This window comes from Podarcis melisellensis (genome assembly GCF_964234715.1).
Source record: "Podarcis melisellensis genome assembly, chromosome: 1".
In the NCBI taxonomy this organism is placed as follows: domain Eukaryota; kingdom Metazoa; phylum Chordata; class Lepidosauria; order Squamata; family Lacertidae; genus Podarcis; species Podarcis melisellensis.
Window position 1 is genome coordinate 87,425,379 of NC_138528.1, and position 13,885 is coordinate 87,439,263.

Here is a 13,885-nt window from a genome sequence, read left to right on the forward strand (position 1 = left end):
TTCTGTCACGTCTTTAATAAATGATTTTAATACACTACTGAACCAATCATAAATTTGCTCTGTTTGCTTCTGCGGGTGTACAATAACTATTTGCCCAATGAGTAGAGTATTGCTACTAATAACACAACACTGGAAGCTCGAAAGGTTTACAATTATAATTAAAACTACAGTGGGTCCTAATAATACATTGTTGTCCAGCACCCCAGTCTCAGAGGTGTGAGATTCCAGGGGTTCCACTGCTTACTCTGGGTTCATGTTTCCATCAGAATGAGGCACGGTGGAAACTGTGGTGTCTTATGAGACCAACAGTGGAGGTTCTTCAGGGTTTCCCCATTCTTTCATGCTTGACTCTGCTTTTTTCTGTGAGTTGAATCTTTTGCAGATGATGTGAGTGCCATGCATCTATTATCTGTGAGGCAACCTTGAGGCCCAATGCAAAATAAAAAATTGCCCAACAGGCAGATGATATCGATAATAATTTTTCACCCTTAAGTGACTTATGAAGCGATGAAATAGTGATAGGACTAGGCAGTTTATATCTTACGTCAACACATTACAATAAAGCACCAACCACCTAGATTCATTTTAAAAGCAATGGGGGCAAACGTCTGACACCATTGGAGTTAATTTGTCTCCCACCAGCTTTTATTGAGACATCAAATCTCTCTTATTAAATGGCAACTAATTAGCAGGGAAGCAACAAACAACAGCGGAGACAAAGATGAAACCAATTTCACTCCCCCTCCCCCACAATAATTTTCTATTAGGAACATAAAAATATCATGGCGTACATAATTAGCTGTTTGCATTGCATTTTGAAACTTTTCATTAGTTCATTTGCCTAAGCAAATCCGCAATCAAAAACACATTAGCTAATGCCACAGCCCTTCAGGAAAAATGAGTGAAAAAAGTAGGATGCTGGGTCAATACAGAAATAATTGGAAAAATTCTGTGGCAGTGATCTGTGTTTTTTTCCTCCTGGACCTGGAAGCTTCTTGAAACAGTGTGGATTGTTGATGGTAAGGGTGGTGGTGGGAAATGTTATGAAAGAGAGAATTCAATGGAAACCAAAATCCCAGGTTGGGGGTACATACTCCTTGGTCAAATAACCCCAGCAGAAATTTAAAATCATAAAACATGCAGTGAAGTAAAAGCATGCAAATATAAGCTGTTAGACCTTTAAAATGTGCCCCAAGTTCCTCCCAAAATTCCCCTCTTCCCTTAGCATAGAAAAAGTAAGTTTGGTAATGTCAGAGCTGCCTCTAGGTCCCAGCTCACAGAGGACCAACGCTAGTCTGTGATAATGTACAAAAGTCTTTATTGAAGTTCAGTTTCCATTTCCAAGCCGCAGTGTGCAGCTCTACGTCTTAGAACCTAGACCGGCGAAGCTCCGTCTGAGTCCCCGCCCCCTATACACCAGTTTAAGACTCTAGCCTTACTCCACCTCTTCCGTTGTTCTTTCCTCCTCTGGGTCCGTCTGCCCCCCGGGGTTTCCTCCTTTCTGGACTCTTCTGACACTGACCCCCCTGACTCTTGTCCCTCCTTCCGGCGGGCTTTAGGACCTGGTTCCCTATCCGGGCTACCTGCTGTGCCGCTTGCCTGTACTTTTGAACTTGGCGCGCGCGCCCAGCCGGCAACCTTCCTCTTGACCGTTTCCGCGCTCTCCGATGGAGGCGTGGTCAATCCTGACTCATCTCCTCTCGCTGGTGGTGAGCACACTGGTCCCGATACCTGGGACTCCTCCCCCCCACTGCGCTCTGGTGGGGAAGCTGGTCCTGATTTCCAACTGCTGCTCTGGGAGTCCCCGCTGGCCCCTTCCTTCTGGGGTATCCCCCTTGGCACCCCCCTTGCCCTGGCCATCGGCGCCCCCTTCTGTGAATCTTCCGATTCGCTGGAGAGACTCAGGGAATTCCTCGGACCACTGTCATCGCCTGCGCTCCCCTCGGATTCCTCCCCCTCGCTCTCCATTTCCTCCCTCTCCTGTGCCTCTGCTCCTGAGCCCCTGACAGGTAAGTTATTAGTTTGTTTTGATTATATAGTTTGTGTTTTTATAATGGGACCTGTGGGTATAGGGTGGTATACATTTTTTTCCAACAGCAACAACAATTATACTGCAAGAGACACAGACTGCAACTATTTAACAACTCTTTCCCTCTTTTCCCAGTAATGCTTTCTAGTTTTATACAATGCATACTGTGCTGCCACTTGCAGTGTGTGTTCTCCTGTCCTGACAGCTAGTTTTCTGAGGGGAAGCAGACACTGCAGCAGTCTGATACTGCCTGATGTATGAAACTAGACATTACTGGAAAGAGAGAGGAAAAGACTAAGACACATTACTGACTTAAAACGCAGCTAAGCCATTCTTTTTCTCAATTCAGATCAAACTGGTTTGAGGCAAAAGAGATTTTTAAAGGCAGTATTTCATAAGAAACAACAGGTTAGATAGATATGACGAACATCATTTATACCCTGCTCCCCAAATCAGTAGTGGGAATGCACTTGATGCCATGTAAATGGGAGTATGTAAACAGTCTTAAAGTGCTCTAGATTTCTTGTAATGTCCCATTAGAGTCACTATGTTTTCTAGCAGGGGTTTTAAATTCAAACCCGCAAAGGTCAATGACTGCACGTTGGGGGAGTGGGATTGTGGCAGCTAGATATTTAATATTGGCAAACAATCTTCTGGGCACCCGCAAAACACCTGCATATTCAGTTGAAAAGGGCCCCCCTTTTGCATATGCAGAGAGGTTTCCATGTGATAGAGATTCCTGGGGTGGAGGATCACAATCATGCATGGAAAGAACTAGAAAAGTATGGTTTGTATGCACATAGGAGTCTTTTCAGGCACTGCAGAGATTGGGAATTTAGCAAGAGGGGAGTGCTGATATCAAGCCATGAAATGCCAGTATATTCCCATTCCTTCCTGTGTTCAGTCAATGTGTGAGGTATGAAGAATTACAAATGGTAGAATTCTTATTTCTTTATTTGAACCTGTTTAGGAATAGCATCCCGTAAAACATCTTGAAGCAAATTCACAGTAAAAAATGTCAACAACAACAAAAAAGAATTAAAACCAATTCCATATGTGGAAAAAATTAAAAGTATGATGCAACCAAGTAATTTGGAGAGTGTAGCAGCTATGAAATAAAAGAGTGAAAAAATGAATATTTTACCTGCATAATTTATTAATGATTTGCTCTGTCACACAAGCAGATGGTCTCCAATGTGTGCAAATCAGCCGATAGCTAAAGCTACATCCAATGTACTTTGTGCTAACATATGTCTCCCAACTTAAAATAAAGCATTGGTTGGGCATGTTCTCCAACCTTCTGTTTCTAGAAAATGACGATACCCATGCCTGATATAACTCAAGGGGAAGACATTGGATTGCATCCTGGCCTTGCTAGAGGGTAGAAGTGGGAATCTAAATATGGCTTCAGGTAAAATCAGAGTGTTGTTTGCTTTGATGTTTGGCAATAGTGTTTGTGCTCAGAACTAGCTGGGTGTTTTTACTCAAATACATTGTTGCTGGAAGGCAATCTTCTGAAACTATTTTCCCAAAGAAGATGGTTGGCAATATTCTTCTTTTTCTTCTTCGCAGCATGGGTTACCTATTGTATAAGTCTGCACTATCAGGAAAACACACATATGCTTGTAGTTGTCCTAGAAGTTAAAATGATGGCTGAATCTGAAATTTTTGGACTAATTTGCCACTCTAGTGACAAGAAACCTGGATGCGGACCTGGCAACACTTAATTAAAGGTTCTCTTCTTCTATGGAATTTTTATTTTCTCAGAGCAAGGGACTGTCTCTGAGCATCACTTTTGCATCTGTAAAATAGGAATGATACTAAATCTAATTTAATTCTGAATACTAACCTGGTATAAGTGATAAAGTCTTTACAGTCTGAAGGCATTATACAATTAATAAGAAGCAAAGCTGTGCTATCTGCATGTCACACCAGAACAGTGAATGTTGTAACAACTCGATATTCAGGAGCATTCTCAGCCAGCATTCATAAAAAACAACAACAACCTGCTCTGTTTCCAAGAGTTCTATTTCATAATGTTGACACATGTGCACTGATGTTGCTCGCTATGTATCATGAAGGGAAAGCAAGCCAGGAGGACCAATACACTACAATGTCTCAAGTATGGACCTTAGAATATGCTCCCAGCCCCCGGAAACAGCACTAGCTATGGATGACAGCCGCTTGGAAAGGAAAGCAGCCTTTCCTTCCAAAACAAACACATTCAAGAGCAAGAGAGAGTTTTAGCTCTAGAGAGTAAAGAACAAGCACAAAAAAGTTACAAGAAGCAATTGAGAAAATTGACCTGAATAATGGCAATACTTGCCAAATGAAAAGTCACTTGGTCACCTAGTTTGATCAACTAGTTCAAAGTAGATTTCCACTGACAGTGAGGGATTAGCTTTATCTGTGTTAGTCTTGCACATGCTAAGTCACACACACATCCCAGCTTGTGGGCAAATGGTTTTGCTTCATTTTGACCCATGGTGGTAACTTGGACTACCTTATTTTTTTAAAAAAATAATTTTTATTGAATGGTTTTATGTTACAAAAAACAATACAGCCATACTACCACTAAATATAATTAAGAAATAAAAATTACATACATCGATATTTAGTTTGTTATTTGTTATTTACTGTCTTATTTCCTCCCAAACTTTGCATACAACAACACACATATGTGCAGACACACACACACCCGCACACAAAATGATAATAATGATATCTTCCAAAAATCTTTTCTTCAACTTTGACTTCCTGTCAAGTCCCTTTGCATATATTTTATCTTACATTTGAATGTACACAAAACAATAAACCTTTCTATATAATTTTTCTAATACATTCTGAAAACATAATAAATCCTTAATTGTTGTCCACCTCCTTTTAGTTTCTTTATCACTCGAATGCTAGCACGGAGTCAAAACTATTATTGTATTTTTGAACATATCTTCTATGGTAACTTGGACTACCTTAAAGAAAAAATGGATGTGGAATCCATGCACATTTTCCAGACACTCCCCAAGTATCCCTATTTTCCAGGGACAAACCCAGGTTTACAGAAGCCGTCCCGGTTTCTGATTTGATCCTGGAATACTCTGCTTTTCCTTAGGACATCTTTATTTTCATCAGAGAAATGTTGGAGGGTACGTGTTTTCTAAGAACCCCATTTCCAAATATCAAAATAAAGCACGTCAACAAACCTTAGTTGAGTTTAAAATGTTATGTTTAGGCTGAAAGAGCTTTTAGCAAGCCTTTGTTTCAGTAAACAAGATTAAGATTTTCTGAAGCAAATAATGATTTCATGACAAAGTTAATCACAAGTCTGTCATGTCTAAAGTTCACAGTGGAAGGAAACAAACAACATTAGGCAGCCTCTTTTCTCCAGGGTCCTTTAAGTGCTGCTCTTAGAGAAGTGCTGCACAAGCCTTCCTATGTCTACTCAGAAGTACGCCCTATTGAATTCAGCAAGGCTTACTTCCAGGTAAGCAGGGTTAGGATTGCAGCCTTAATGTTCCACCTTCCAAGAGACATTTGTATCCCTCCAGGAGTCTCTCAACTTTTTCTTGACCCTCTACCTCACACATGAGAACTGTCTGAGGTGAATAATATACACTGACACTCAGCTTTCGTTGCTGGAAAGAATATATACAGAAACAGTGCATGTATATCAGGGACAGGGAGCCTTGGGCTCTCTGGAGGTTGCTGAACTACAGCGCCTTTGAGCCCTGGCTACTATGGCCAATGTCCAGGAATGATGGGAATCTTGGTTCAGCAACATCTGAAAGGCTAAAAATTCTCCACTCCTGGTTATGCAGAGCCTTGCTAGATCAGAAGTCTACCATCTTGTTTTCCAACTAAAGACCTACAGGGAGCCTACAAACAGGATACAAGCTCAATAGCACACTTGCTATGTTGTGCTTCAGCCACTGGTATCTAGAGGCATGCTGCTTCTAATCCTAGATGGGGGAGGACTAGCAGTCAGGAATAGCCATATTCTCCATCTTCTTTTCAAGTTGTCTGGTTTGTTGGCCATCACCACATCTTGAGGTAACCAAATCCATAGCTTAACTATCAGCTGTTTAAAAGAACTTTATCTTTCTAAAGAAGGTGGTGCCCCAAATAGTAATATAAACTAAGAATCCCCACCCAGTTTCCTTTCACCTGAATATTTCTCCTGTTTTACAAAATAAGCTAAGGCTTATTATCCTTAGCTCACCTTCCTTGTAACCAAATAGTCAGTCTTTCTTTTCTACCTCCATTCTTACACAATTTAAACTAAAACCTGTGGTGCATCATACCAAACATATGCAAATGGGTGTGTGTTTGTGAGGGGAACCAAGCCATCATCATTATTATTATTTTCACTTTATTTTTTTAATTATTATTATTTTGTAACAAAAATCTGGACAACATCCATATGACAGGAGAGGGATGAAATTGTACTGTGCCATTCTGATTAACAGGCGAGTAGGGATGATAGTGAATGTAATTTTGAAAGGCATATCACATTTGGTTTCTTTTAAAATGGTTTCCCTCTGCTAAAAATATAATTTGCTTTTATCCCTCAGCACCAGACAGCCTGTTTCTTAAGGATGAATGCCCTTTATTTCTCTTATTTCCTTATATTCCTAAATGAACTATTGCAACTCAGCGGGCAGGGTCTTCATCTATGCAAAGGAAGTCCAGGGGCCACTGAGCTGTAACAGTTCCTTTAGGAATTCAATCTTTAGCAACTTGCTAACTCAAGCAAAAGGACTTTGGAATCTTTCAAGGGTTTGAAGTCAGTGATAGTTGACAGCAGTAGGGAGCAATGGTGAAGAAACTTGGTTTGATTCTGGTTTCAATGTAAATCGACCTTATTTGTACTTTTTCAAAGCAAATATGCAGACTGAAACACATTTGGTTGACATCCATCTGTCTCGGAAGACAATGGGAGCACCTTTCTGGGTGAGGTCAAACTGTTGGAGAGTTACAGCGCCTGCTGTGGCTGTAGTGGCCAGTATGGGGGAGACATGTTATGTTGCAGCTGGAACAGATGAAGGTGTCTGGTTGTGCTGCTACAGGTGCATCCAGTGGCGTAGCGTGGGGGGTGCAGGGGGGCCGGCCGCACCGGGCGCAACATCTGGGGGTTAGGGTAGGGGCGCAAATCCACGGGTTAGGGGGTGCAAATTACTTGCCTTGCCCTGGGTGCTGACAACCCACGCTACACCACTGGGTGCGCCATGGAGTTTCTTCTTTCTGTGCTCCTCCCAGCATTCATTCATTCTCTTTTCACTGCTGTGGATACATGACCCAATAGATTATCTTCATCTGCAAGGGATTCCTACACGGTGAGGTTAATAATGCCAACCTTCATGTCATGTTTGCAGACATCTTTGTAACAGAGAGTTGGTCTGCCAGTGGGCCTGGCACATGAAGACAACTCCTCATAAAGCGCACCCTTTGGGATCCTGTTAGCTTCAATTATGTGGATATAAGCAAAGCTGCATAGACATTGCTCAGACAGGAGCATTAATATGTTGGGAATGTGGACTTGGGAGAACACCTCTTTGTTTGAGACTCTGTCCTGTCATGAGATACCCATAATCTTTCTGATGCAGCACATGCGGAAGGTGTTGAGGGTGTAGTGGGTGTAAGTTGCCCATGTCTCACCTCCATAAAGCAGGGTGTTCAACATGCAAGCCTGGAGACCTTCATCTTGGTAATGGTCATAAGCATCAGATTCTCCCATAACCTTTTGGAGAGGCAAGCCATTTCCTTAGCTCAGAGTCAATGGAGAAGTTGCTGGTTATGGTGGAGCCCAGGTAGACAAAACCGTTTACCATCTCAAGCATATGGTCACTGATGCTGATTTGTGGAGTGTTGGTGACATCCTGACTCAGGATGTTGGCTTTCATCAGTTGATGAGACTCTGTAGAGCTTCCTAGGAGTGTGCTGTCAAGGCTGCATCATCTGCAAACAGCATCACTTGGATCACCTGCCACACTTTTGTCTTGGTGCAGGGATATGCCAGGTTGAACAGACTCCTCTCAATTCTTGGATGTACACGCTGCCTTCAGTTGAGCTGAAGGCATATGAGAGCACCAGGGAGAAGAATATGGTAAGGAGGGTTGGGGCAAGAGCATAGCCCTGTTTCACACTGCTCTTTATATGGAAGGTGTCTGAGAATGAGCTGGCATACTGGTTCTCATGGAAATACATGATCATCTTGCATATTTTAGGTGGGCATCCATCTTATTGAGTCCCTCTCTGCTGACAGCCATCCTTGGAAATGTGCTCTTTTCTGAATTCTGTGATGTGGTGCCACCAAGTCTCTATACCGTTTTTGCTTTCTTTGTGGATCTGCAGCAGGAAAGATATGAAACCACCCACTGTATCTGAAGACCTCCAAAATAGCTTGCATTGCATTCTTTAATACTGGCAGTAGCAAGTAAGCTAGGAAGAAGAGCCTAAACTTTTAATGTGGTTATTGTGTGTGAGAGAGAAACTGCAATATGAGCAAAGGGTTGTTTACATTTTCATGCAACCTGATCTACAAAAGCAGCTTTGCTCCCCCTCCCATTGCCTCTGCTTTGAGACATGGTGTGCATTTGATTCAGTGTTTCTTCAAGACCAGCAAATCTCCTGGGTGGAAAACTCTGGTACATATTTAAAGCACAGATGGCAGCTTTACAAGATGCAGTTTTGTGCGTAAAAATATTGAGGAGACAATCAAAACATCCCACAAACTCAAACATACTGAACAAAATCAAATGGAAATCAAAGCAAGAACTTCCCTAGGTCATGTAGGATATTAATGAGCAGCGTAGATCAAAGCGACACAGTGCATATTCCCTGCTTGATTGAATCTACATACTACACTTATGTATGTCGTTCATCACAACTAATGGGATTACTCGGCAGAAAAACTGGCAGGAGCCCAGCTTCTCTCTGCATTAAAGAGGGGGATGTGACACTGCTGTAGGCAAGGCAGCTCAGAAGCAATTCCCTCTCTGTATTTTCCTACAGTGCATCTGCTAAGACAAGCTTGGTTGACCATGCTGACATGTTAACTTGGAAAAGGAAAAGAAGAAGAAGTCTGTTGTTAAGTTAGACTACCTTTGGGGGATGTTTCAAATTAATATTGAAGATACCTGTTAAAGATTGGTGAGGGTGGGGGTGTCAACCCAAAGTTATAAACTATTAGAAAATAGTGATGATGAAAGGTGAGATCACACCAAGTTTGTGCTGACAACAGGTGAGATCACACCAAGTTTTCATCAAAGCCAACACAATCCTCCTTCCTTAGAGACTTAGAGATCAATATAATGGTATCTGGGTGCCTTGGGGTGCAATTATGTGCACTTTTGTCAGGAGTAAGTCTCATTTAAATCAATGAAACATACTTTGGGGTAGGAAAATAGAAGAAGAAGAAGAAGAAGAAGAAGAAGAAGAAGAAGAAGAAGAAGAAGAAGAAGAAGAAGATTATTTATTACCCACTGTTAGGTCCAAAGGTCTGTCATAAAATTCAGTATTAAAATTCAGTATTAAAAACAGGAAGTGATCCACAGTGATCTGCTAGCATTTTCTGATATTTTAGCATAGCACAGAATCAGGGTGCTTACTGGCATTTGCAAATGAAATGACGCACTTGAAAGCTATGGAACTTTTTGACACTTGAGATTTCTTTCCACCCAATACATCCCATTTGCTCTCTTACACTTTATCAAATGCACCTGGTGTGATGCCCCGCTATGGTTTTTTTTAGCACTGTCCTTTCTGCCTTTGCCGCAAGTGTCTTAATACTCTAATCCAAGCACTTCTGCTGCCTCTCTTTGGCTGTGGCCATCTCATGGGGAGGTCTCAGCAGAGTGAACAAAAAGTTGATTATTATTTTTTTAAGGCTGGTTTTGTATTAGGAGGAGTTGCCCTTTTTATTCTTAGCTCAAAAAGTAACAGCATAAAGTTTCGAGCTAAAGAAGGACTCAAAGGTAACTCTTCGCTGTGCCTTGCTGAGATCCAGCTGTTCAGGAAGACCTACTGCTGTAGAAAAGCAATTCATCTATTTCTCCCAGCCCTTTGGTGAGCCATGCATAATATATGAAAAGTACTGAAGAGTCCTTGACCAAACTCTTCAAGCGAAAAAGAAAGTGTGAATATTGCTGTGTGTAGCTCTCTTTTACTAATTGTTGCATGGAGTTTGCTGATAACCAAAACTGCAGAGGGAATCAAAACATGATTTGCCTGTCAAACCTCGGCTCCCAAACGCCTCCATTTTGGAACTTTTCGGCTCCTGAACACCGAAAACCCGGAAGTAAATGCTCCAGTTTTCAAATGTTTTTGTGGAAGCTGAATGTTCAATGCAGCTTCCGCTTGAGTGCAAGAAGCTTCTGCAATCATTCAGAAACCGCACCTCAGTTGTTGAACATTTTGGAAGGCTGAACAGGCTTCCGGAACGGATTACATTTGACAACCGAGGTTTGACTGTATTTAGAAACACACATATCGACTTCCGGCGCAGATTGCCATGGCGTGCAGCGGACCCAAGATAGTGGTCTTAGATGGTGCAGTTAATTAAAGATAATATGAGAGTAATTATCCTTGTGAATCCCCCCCCCCCGGGTCGGGGAGGGCGAGCTTTCACTCGCGGATGGTCGGTTAACTGTCTCTCACTCCAACAGAATGCAAGGGGCAGGGGCACTGAATGCTTGGCACTACATGAATCAGAAACTCTCCAATGTGGCTGCCATGAGCGGGAGTACTTCTGTTTTTTAAGATAAAAAATCTGTTTTGAAGGAAGGAGACATGATAACCTGCTAAATCAGCGTTTCTCAACCTGTGGGTCCCCAGATGTTGTTGGATTACAACTCCTATCACCCCTAGCTAGCAAGGCCAGAGCTCAGGGATGATGGGAGTTGTAGTCCAACAACATCTGGGGACCCACAGGTTGAGAACCGGTGTGCTAAATGAATCAGCTACTGTGTGCCAAGGTTTTGATCTGGAGAGGACTTCGCTGTAACAGGATTGTTATGTAAGTGAAGGGGGGCCTTCTGTTCTCTTTTTATATTTACATTTTTTTGCTGATTTTTGATCCAGCAAACCTTCACTGAAGATGAACTAAGAAATTATTAATGGATTGAATTTACTATTGGATTACAATGATAAATGGAATGCAACAGAGACTTTACATGAACTTTAGAATCTACCCACGGAGTTCTTCAAACGAAAGACTGTGTAAAATACTGTGAGGTTTTGTGGCACTGTCTCCTATGAACAGCATTAATTTGGCTTTATAATTGCTTTGGTGAGACATCAGCTTGTTAAAAAAGATGGGAAGGTTAAAGAACAAAGAGCTAGATGTCAGCCCAGAGCTTGACCTGATGCCAGTATACTTTTGGCTCAAATAAACAACATGGTGATCGCTCTGACGCAGTTTGGAAAAATAGTTCTTGGAGGGAGACAGCCCGGAAGAAGGACGATGGATTATAACAGGAGAGGAAGTACAAAGGAAGATTATTTTACACAGAAAACCACAGGCTTTAAATCCCTCTTGCAAGTTAATGGAGATGGATTTTTTGAATACGAGTGAAGTCATTACACCAGTGGCTGCAAAAATAGAAGAAAAGATCAAGATCAGAATTGCTGTATTTTGATTATGTATGAGATTATGTGCAGGATTTAGGAATAATTATCTCTGGACAATCAGAAGGGAAGTTACCCAATTTGTTTAATTTGGAATGTATAATTGGTTTTATAAATTATATTATGATTTGGCATGATTTGATGTTGTAATAATGTGGCCCATATTGGAGTGTTATTAATGAAAAATTAATAAAAATTATATTTAGAAACACACAACTCCACAAGTAATAAAACAAAATTCTGCTGAATTTATGTAGACTAAGATTGTAATCCTATGCAAACATACCTGAGAATAAACCCAACTGATTGCAGTGGGACTTGCTTCTGACTAAACATGTACAGATTGCAGTGTAAGACAATTCTTTATATGTACCTCACTGATGCAGCTACTTCTGTATCAGTTGTGGCTTCAATACCAGCTGATATTGTGGTACTCCAACCCTGATCTTTAGGAACCACCACTTCAAAGAACATTGAAGCCCTATGGTTCCATCAAGGTTCTTCACCAACCTCAAAGACTGGGATAAAATGACAAAGACTAATGTGCTGTTGACTTCTGATGTGTTTGTACTAATTTGTAACGCCATGCAGGATTAAGCTGTTCCCAAAAGGGGCGTCAGCTTCTATGGAATTAGCTGCCACTGCACCTAGACTACAGGATCAGGCTGCAAGCCATAATGTCTGAAAGCAAAAGGCATCTTAAATTTTGTTTCAATTGAAGTTCTTTGTGGGGCTGAGGAATAGAAGCTTTTCTGCTGCTGACCAACTTTCTCAAAATGAGATTTAATTTTAAAACATCAGTAGCATCAACAACACAATAACACAAGCCAAACATTGGAAAATGAACGTGTCTACTTATGTGAATACAGAGGCTTTCGCTGCATAAATACATAGATTGTGAAATGATGATGATGGGGGAAGAGGGAGAGAATACTAATAAAATAGATGCTAAAAATAAAAAGCTAGATGAAAGATGAAGCTTTAGTTCTGAAGCCTCGAGGTTATGGGACAAAAGGTTAGACGAATTTGATTTCCCATTTCTAATCTTCTATAGCTTGCATCACATTTTACTATCAGCTTTTTATCTGCCTGTCAAAATCCCTGCCTTTGCCACACAAACCGAAGGAGGATTTCTGAGCATTATAGATCCATCAGTCAATTCATAGATCTCTGGGTCTTCAGAGGGAGTGATTTAAATTATATATGACCCCTTTAACATTGGTAAGAGGGTTAAAATATCCTTTAATATGGTTGTTGTTGTTTTTCAAAATCACAGGTTTAGTCTAGAGTTTCGATTCTGAGATGTATTAGTTTTTCAAACTTTCTTATCCTCATGACAATTCCCTGCTCCAGTTTCCTGCCTCCAATTAAGTGAATGTTCACAAGATCAGGCCCTGTGAATTGAATGTGACCCGACTGGCCCACTTTAACCTGCCTTAGGTGATAACTGTATGGTTGGGGAGAGAGCATAGCAAAAAAGGAGAACTCCCCGTACATTTTTAAAAGGTGAGTGTTGGTTTTAGTCAAGATAATTATTGCAGGAGAATTTCCATAATTTAATTAATGTAGAATGACAAAGATTAAGCTTTAATTACCAGAACTGTGCAGTGTATACAAATGTTCAATGGAAGTGTGGAAAATAGGCAACTCTCAAAGGGTTGTGTCTGTCTCTCTCTGTGGAGGCTGGGGGGAGGGCGAGACTTCAGTTTCCTTGCTGACACTCGAATGCACATAAATGTGCTTCTGAAGAGCAATGGTCACAAACTTGCCTTGAATAGCTTGAAATGACTGCTGGATTCCTCAGGAGGTGAGGCGGAGTGTTTCAGCTACTGAATCTCTGTATGCATCTGGGCAGCAGAAGGAGACAAAAGTGGAGAGATATCACAGAAATAACTCACAGCGGGAGTTTGGGGCTTTTACTCTTGCACATTTTCTGAGAAAACATGCCTCCCCATGTTGTGCTGCGGGGGTTGTTCAACTGCTGCCATCTACCTTATGCTCTAGCTAGTGATGGATGAACTTGGTTAAAAACATATATCTATATAAAGGGAAAGTAATTTTGATGTTGTTGTTGTTGCTGCTGCAAGTCCATTCTTAAATTCAAATCCTGCTGCATTATGCCAAACAACCTCATTAGGAATGCAACAGGGCCTGCAGTCTCTCCTCAGTCCTCTTCCCCATCACTAGGGGCAGACAAATCTCTTCATTTCAGTTTTTCCATTTCTCATTTTTCCA

At 41.3% G+C, this 13,885-nt stretch overlaps 1 long non-coding RNA gene across 1 annotated transcript; it reads right to left on the bottom strand.

Annotated features, from left to right (window-relative positions):
* Window positions 1-5,860: 5,860 nt before the first annotated feature.
* LOC309374291 lies at window positions 5,861-13,495 on the bottom strand. Its single transcript, XR_014170487.1, has 3 exons — window positions 13,246-13,495; window positions 7,239-8,371; window positions 5,861-7,086 (listed from the first exon to the last, which is right to left on the bottom strand). It is a non-coding gene; the product is annotated as an uncharacterized lncRNA (long non-coding RNA).
* Window positions 13,496-13,885: the final 390 nt, after the last annotated feature.